Source organism: Mya arenaria, chromosome 8 (genome assembly GCF_026914265.1).
Source record: "Mya arenaria isolate MELC-2E11 chromosome 8, ASM2691426v1".
Lineage (NCBI taxonomy): Eukaryota > Metazoa > Mollusca > Bivalvia > Myida > Myidae > Mya > Mya arenaria.
Genome location: NC_069129.1, coordinates 51,394,179 through 51,401,602, shown reverse-complemented (window position 1 = coordinate 51,401,602; position 7,424 = coordinate 51,394,179). Strand labels below are relative to the sequence as shown.

The following is a 7,424-nucleotide window of genomic DNA, read 5'->3' as shown; positions in this document are numbered from 1 at the left end:
TTGATGTTAACTTCAGGATATTTTCTCGTCTCTGTCCTTGTTATAAGGAATGCATGATTTCTTTTTATTATTTGACATCACGTTTCAGTATTTTATTTTCTTAATATTGCAACCAGTCGATAATTGTATAACCATTCACCTCAATACCGATTTATCCTTATATCACTTCTTTAATATGAAAATTAGTCATTTAATGACGTACGCTGTTTTTTATGTTCATTATGATCAATAGTATTAGTATTGACTGTTTCTGTTTGTCTCTGTTTGCATTTATAATGTTTGTTATTATATTGCCTGTTTGTTCGTCCGTCTTTCGTTCGTATATGTCAGCAGTACAGTTTCATTAATGGTCATTTGATCGAGTTTCATCGCTTGCATTTTCAACCTGTGTTCTCTATGTTTAAACTTCTTTTTCTGTTCTCGAACAGAATCAACGTATTTTGTTTTCAATTGCTGATAGTAAATTAAGTTAACTTAACCATTGTTAATAAGTACTAAGTAATACTATCTTGTCAGTGAAATTCGTCTGTAAATTATTACCCTTAAAAGACTTTATAAAGTTGAATAGAACAAAATTATTGTTCCATATTTAACTTGATTACCAGTTCTTTGATAATTCAATAAATATCAGTTGTGTTGTTTCATTGTTTTGATTGCAAGCTGGAAAAATGTCCGTCACGAACTGCATATCTGTACTTTGGCTAAAGTTTGAAGAAAGGCTTTTAAAGAAATCACAGGTAACGCATTATTAAACACAGTTTACAAAGTGAAATGAATAGGGATTATGATAAAAAGCAAAACGAAGCATTTTTTATGTCTACGTCTCGGATGTTTCTCAATGTCAGTGTTTACGCTTATAATGCAATTCATTGGTATCAAGACCAACGCATGGTAGACCAGGTATGGGGGACCGAGGGCATGAATATGTCAATATTGAGCGTGAGACTATAACATTATATATAATTACAAAACCTGTGCGTCATTGAAAATGCATTTGTATAACAAGTACCTCTTATAGAGATAAAATTGACAAGATGATTATTCCTTTTACAAGATATGTAAATAAGTATTCATCGTACCTATTCAGTCTAAAACACCTCTGACCTTCTATTGAAATATGAGCGATATGATATTTGCATGCAAACTTAAAGAATACCACCTACCTCGCGATAATTGACGGGGTTTTCGAATTCTACAAAAGAAATGATATCGTAAGTATAATTTGAACGTCATATGGAGATAGATAAAGGATATTTGTCATTCAACTGCTGTTTACAAAATTGATTAAATCAATATTGGCACGTCAAAAGATGATGTAATATGCAGTCCGTGAAAACATGTTATGATCAAGGGAGTATCTTACAATGTATGCCAGCATTAACATAAGAGTTATATGATTTGTTTATAATATTAGTAACTCAATTACGCCAAAACTGTTTTGAAATTGATTTGAATTTTTTATGGATTTCACTTACAAATTAATCGTATTTTGTAAGTGTTTATGTGACATGAACCAGAATGACACGCTTCTAGATGTTCAATGCAGCAGGCTAGCAATTTGCAAGCGTGTACTCCTGAGTCCATACACGTTTAACACAAGAAAAAGGCGATAAATCCTTTTATTTAATTATACAATACAAAGGTGACAATAACCGAGACAATGGATTTAAAACCAAACATTATACTGAGTACGTTCATAATTAGCAATCAAAAAATGTTTACCAGTTGCAGTAAGGCCACAACAAATTAATTATTTGTTCTTCTGATGTACCGCACCTAAAATTCGAAAAACGAAAAAAAAAACTTTTTATGCGCCGGCACATACTATTAGGTCGCGTAAATTATTTATTTTTTTACTTCTGGATTTCCTCTTTTTTCTGAATTTCCTTTACTAAGAATTTAAACCTGCAACATCGACCTCGCCTTTTTTGAAGGTATTTCCATGCTTTACATTCTTCGCAAGCAAACTTTTCTCGTGTCAGGACAAAATCAGGTCCGGGTAACCGCAAAACAGCCGATATTTGTTGACAGTCTTTTTTGTCGGGAATATTTTGAAGCACGCACCGTTGTTATTTATTTTCGGTTTCCTTAATTTTCAGGTTACTTTCAGTTTTCCTAATGTAAAATACACGTTTAAAGTGAAAATCAGTGTCATAGTTAATGGATTATAGTCTTCAGTAAACAACAACAGTTTCACAGCGTCAAAGGCATGAACTATTTATGTGTGTTTTAAGTCATTCATTGTTTTGTACTCAAATTTTAGTGTTAAATAATAACTAAATCGGATTTTGAGTGCAAAACTCAAAATACACGGACACACGACTTACAACAATTGAACATGATTTCGTGAGTTATTTTTTTAAATTCTAAAACGCATTTCTCAGTTTTCATACTCATAATTGTTATAAACAGATAAAAATAGTAGGACTTGTAAATGTTTTAAAAACAGTCTGTATTTATGCGCCAGACAATTTTTACCACGCCCCCCCCCCCCAGGTCCGGGGGGATAACCGGGAAAATGGGCCGAGTTTTTACCTTCAAGGTGGCCACGCAGTGCCGGGTGAATGCGGTGGGGTTGGCTGGACTGCTTGTCAAAGTCCCCGCTATTCCCCGGGCCTTGGGGGCCGTGGTTACAATTGACAAGTGCATTAAACATACATGTACAGTATAAGAATAACATCAGTAAAATCAGAAAATAAAACCTTTTATAAGTGAAATGACAGTTATAATTTTCTGAATACTTTGTTCTTATCCACTTGTTTTTGTTGATCGATTTGTATTAAAGTGGACTATGTTTAAAGTGGTCTGTTTCTTACTGGCACTGATGCCATGGAGGCCGTCATGTTATTCAAAGCACGGACCTATAAATCATAGGTTCGTGGTAAAGTCGAGGTCTTGAAAGGGAAACATCTTTATTCCACCACCTGCTCTAATATAATGACCGGTGCCACATTTGCAGATTTGTTTGATAGTGCTTAAATTATGTTGTCCCGCAATTTAATCCCCGTGTCTTCTTTTAGAAATGTTCTCGGGGTTATTTACATCTTCGATCTTCTGCAATGTCAAAGTCACTACAATTTTATCATGTGCTTCAAGAGGTTCAAATTAAGACCTGATCTAATATTTGGAAATGCTCAAATGATGAATTACTCCTCCTAGTCTAAAATGTTTTTGTGATAGTAAGTTACGGAATGACTACAAAAGATTTAACCACAAGATGTCAAAGACCAATTCTTTCACATATGTGTTTGGAATGTGAGGTTAAATCTTTGTTAAAGAAGAAAGGTGTCCCACTCGAACTGCAAACTATCGGCCAGTCTCAAATTTATAATTTAACTGCAAGATTCTTAAAAAGCGGTGCAATAAACAATAACAATGTACATATAGAAGCAAACTATTTTCATCTTATCAAAGTGCATATAGAATATATCATGGTGTTAAAACAGCAATGGTCAAAATGTATTGTGAATTATGGAAACATTGATAAAAGTTACAATTGTGGTCATGATTGACTTGAGTGCTGCATGCGATAACATCGACATTCCGACACTGATTCGAGTTTTTCAAAACGACTTTGGTATTCAAGGCACTCCCTCGAAATGGATGGAATCTTATCTCGCGAAGAGAACAATGAAACTCATGGTTGAACAATCAGAAACTGAAACTGAACCACTGAGGTTCGAAGTACGACAGGGTTCTTGTACTGGACCGGTGGTCTTTACCCTGTATATATCAGCTCTTAATAGAGAGGTTCAGTAATATCCAGTCGATCTGTATCAATACGCTGACGACAATAACATTGCACTAAATATTCAAGCGGAAAATTCTCAAAAGGAGGCAATTGTTTTTCAACAGCTTACCAATTGTCTCACAATTCAGCACATCGATGACATCTTACAAACTGAACATGAATTAGGCTAAAACCGAATAATTATGTATGGAACCAAACGTCAAATACAAAAAATAAACATAACAAGTGTAAGAGATCTAGGTGTTTGAATGACCAATACGCTGAATTTTGACAATCGCATCTGAAAAAAAGACAAATAGCACATGAGCAGTTACAAAATTGAAGATTATGCGTTAAAGCACAAAAAAATCAACGGAACCATAAATGCATGAATTGGTTCACTCTTATATTGATTTCTGCAACGGTCTCTTCACGGAAATTCCAAATTACCAAATCAACAAATTACTACGAGTCAAAAAACATGCCGCTAGACTGGTCTCAAAAGATTCCTATTTAATAACAAGTACTGAACCTCTTAAAAAAATACACTGGCTCCCAGTTAAAGTTAGAACCATTTATAAGGTTCTAGTGCTGGTTTCCCGAGCGTGTTTTTGTACAGCCCATTGTATTTGAGGGAAATGTGTGTACCTCTTTAGGCTAGATACAGACTTAGATAGAATAATTTACCATTCCAATGCGTCGAACCAAATAGCTGACCGATCAATCGTCGTCATTGGTCTCACATGGTGGAATAATCTACCTAGTTATCTGAAAAACATTGAATCTGACGCCACTTTTAGATCTAAATTGAAACACCTATCTGCTGAGTCAGTATGGCCAATGAACTGTTTGCTGTAATTGTGAAGCGCAATATAATACTTTTGTACGTATGGCCGTTTACATGGGGAAATTACATCAAAGTAATACTTTCTGTTTGTTTCTGTCTGTAATAATACTGAATGTTTGTCCGTCAGTCCGCCGCTCGAATATGTAATTTGAACAACGTCATTAATCGTCAGTTGATCGGTATTCATCGCTTGCATTACCAGCCTGTTTGCTCTTATATAGCTATCGTAATGTGCTAGAGGCATATGTTATTGTAAATCAATAACAGTTATTGTTGTTGATATTGTTAATGTATTTTTTGTGACATGTCAAGATAATGATCTTAAAATACAGATCACGTCCTGTAAACCTTACAGGTTTATTTTTACCAGACTGTTGAAGAAACATATGGTCTTATTAAAAATGCCTCTTTTCAACTTTCAAGACAGGCAATACGTCCTTACAAAACTTTAGACAGTAACATTAATAAGGCATGTGTTAAAAAGCCGACCTAATTTTATTTATTCCGTTATCTTAACCTCTTCTCACTACCAATGTTTATAATTATACTGCCAGTCATATATCGAACCGATTGAAGACAAAAGGACCGATGTTTTTAGTAATTAGCTTGATCAGCAGAACTTTACAATATATTTGATTTCAAAACCTGTCCCTCATTAAACATGCATCTGTATATTAACAACAATAGTTTTAGAGATTAAAGTAATAAGATGCTTGTTCATTTTCCAAACTATTTAAATAAAGTATTGATCGTACCTGATGGTTCGATAATTCAACAGCGCTTCTATTGAAATATGTCATTTCAGCCGTTCTGCCTTAGGTCACTTTTCAGTACAGTTTAAAGTTTCGAAAGCATAGCTTACTTCCTACATTGTGATCTATGTCTAAGTCACAAAATGAATGAGATCGTAAGCAAAATATGAACGTCATCGGATATAATGAAGTATTTAACTGCCGGGGTGGGTTGGATGTTTGGTAGACTACCAATGTTTTAAAACGTATTTCCGTGATTTTCATGGTGAAACAGTATCAGACTTTTAATGTTTGCACTCATTTTATTTTCCGTATTGCGAGACGTTCATGTTACATCAGTTCTTACATTGATAGAAAGAGAGACAAAATTTAATGAGCACATATATGAATTACTAGAAAAGTATGCAAGTGTATCTGAAAGATTAATGTGTATAACAAATACGCGGTACACTCTTAATGGGTATCAAACTGCCTTTTGTTATAAATGTCTTACAGCTCGTGTTATAGTTACACTTTTATAAACGCACACATACGTCCAACAAAAACTGCAAAATATTCCCTAAACCCGGCAAAAAAGGTGTTTAAACAAAATCAATATACCGCACAGTGCCCATGTAAGTGCACAAGCAATCGTCCAGCTTATACATTCCGTAACTTTGTTCTTAAGGCTTCTTGAAAAATAGGTTAAAAATGGGGAGAAGCTTACACGAGCGGCCGCCGGGTAGGCGTATAAATATTGCAAGAAAAGTGATATAACATACTTACCAGGTCAAAATATCATCCCAAAACACCAAAATCCTTTCGAAAACCGCCATTTTGTTCCGCTTCCAACATTTCCCTCTATGAAGTTTCGGCAAACACAAAATATTTTGAAGCAACTGATCCATTAATTAATACAACCAACGATTGCACTGACAGGGTATATATAGTCCACCAGCTATGAAAACCATATGATGCTCTGACGGGGGATATGAAACCATTTGTTCCTCCGACATTGGTTATATAATCCAAACACCAAGACTACTCTTGGTTGCTCTGACAGGGGATATAAAGTCGACCAGCTCCATCATTGCTGAGAAACGACCTTAGCAATGGAGCTTGACAATTCTGTAAAATTACGCTTAGATTCGACAATGTCATCGTGACCGTAGCCACTGACCTATACTAAAGGACCGACCTTCTTAAATCTTTCAAGACTCAAGCTTATAAATTTGATCAAATCGATTTAAATCAAAAACTGGTAAAGACCAAACTGACTACGAAGATCGAGGCTCTTGTGCTCAAACTATCTTTATTTATTGATCAAAAACATTTTGGTCGCAATGCACTCAACTTTGACTAACAAACCTCAAAGAATAGTTGTGATAATCCGAATTGAAATATCTCACGTTGGTTGTATTGAAATCCTGTTTATCTATGTTTGTCACGGTAGATGAACAAAACGTCACACATGCAAATGCAAGTAGTATGGATCGTCAATCCAGGTAAGTTTCTTATTGATGGTTTTGTTATACGCAAGAGTTCGTTAAAGTGTCATAGCGCAAAAACGAATGCATTGTTTTGTCTTTCGATCGGTGTAATGGTCGTCATTCATGTTTGCATAGTTTCCAAGAACGCTTCGATACAAATAGTGGCCAGAAATGCAAACGCACGTAACGTAGTGTTAAAATATCATAGCTTTAGACAAAATGCATTTTTTCAAATGTTTTCCTTTAATTGTTCAAAAATGGCTTTTATTTGAAAATGCCAACGTGCGTTTGTCAAATTTGTAATACTTCAGAAAATGCATCGCACAAAATACTCATAAAACAAATTAAAACCGTGTGTTTTATTATGCAATTATATTCGTATGTGTCATCATCTCTTATTGGGTTATATTGACATCTAGAAGATATTTTTGTTTTGGTAAACACGTGTCGTGTTAACCGATGTGTATAACATTCATCTTTTTGAAATCCAATTCATTACAAATTACGAGTAGTTAATAATTATAAATAAATGCTTCACAAGGATGTTAAATTTGTTTCAAGGACAAATGTTAGGTTAAGTTATAACTTTTATTAACTAAGCATCTGTATTTCCAAACAATGATAAC

The 7,424-nt window shown here is 34.5% G+C and overlaps 1 long non-coding RNA gene across 1 annotated transcript; it reads right to left on the bottom strand.

The window, feature by feature from the left end:
- Positions 1 to 3,376: 3,376 nt before the first annotated feature.
- LOC128242802 (uncharacterized) lies at positions 3,377 to 6,653 on the bottom strand. The gene is made up of 3 exons (XR_008262717.1): positions 6,095 to 6,653; positions 4,418 to 4,498; positions 3,377 to 4,031 (listed from the first exon to the last, which is right to left on the bottom strand). It is a non-coding gene; the product is annotated as an uncharacterized LOC128242802 (long non-coding RNA).
- Between the last annotated feature and the right edge of the window lie 771 nt (positions 6,654 to 7,424).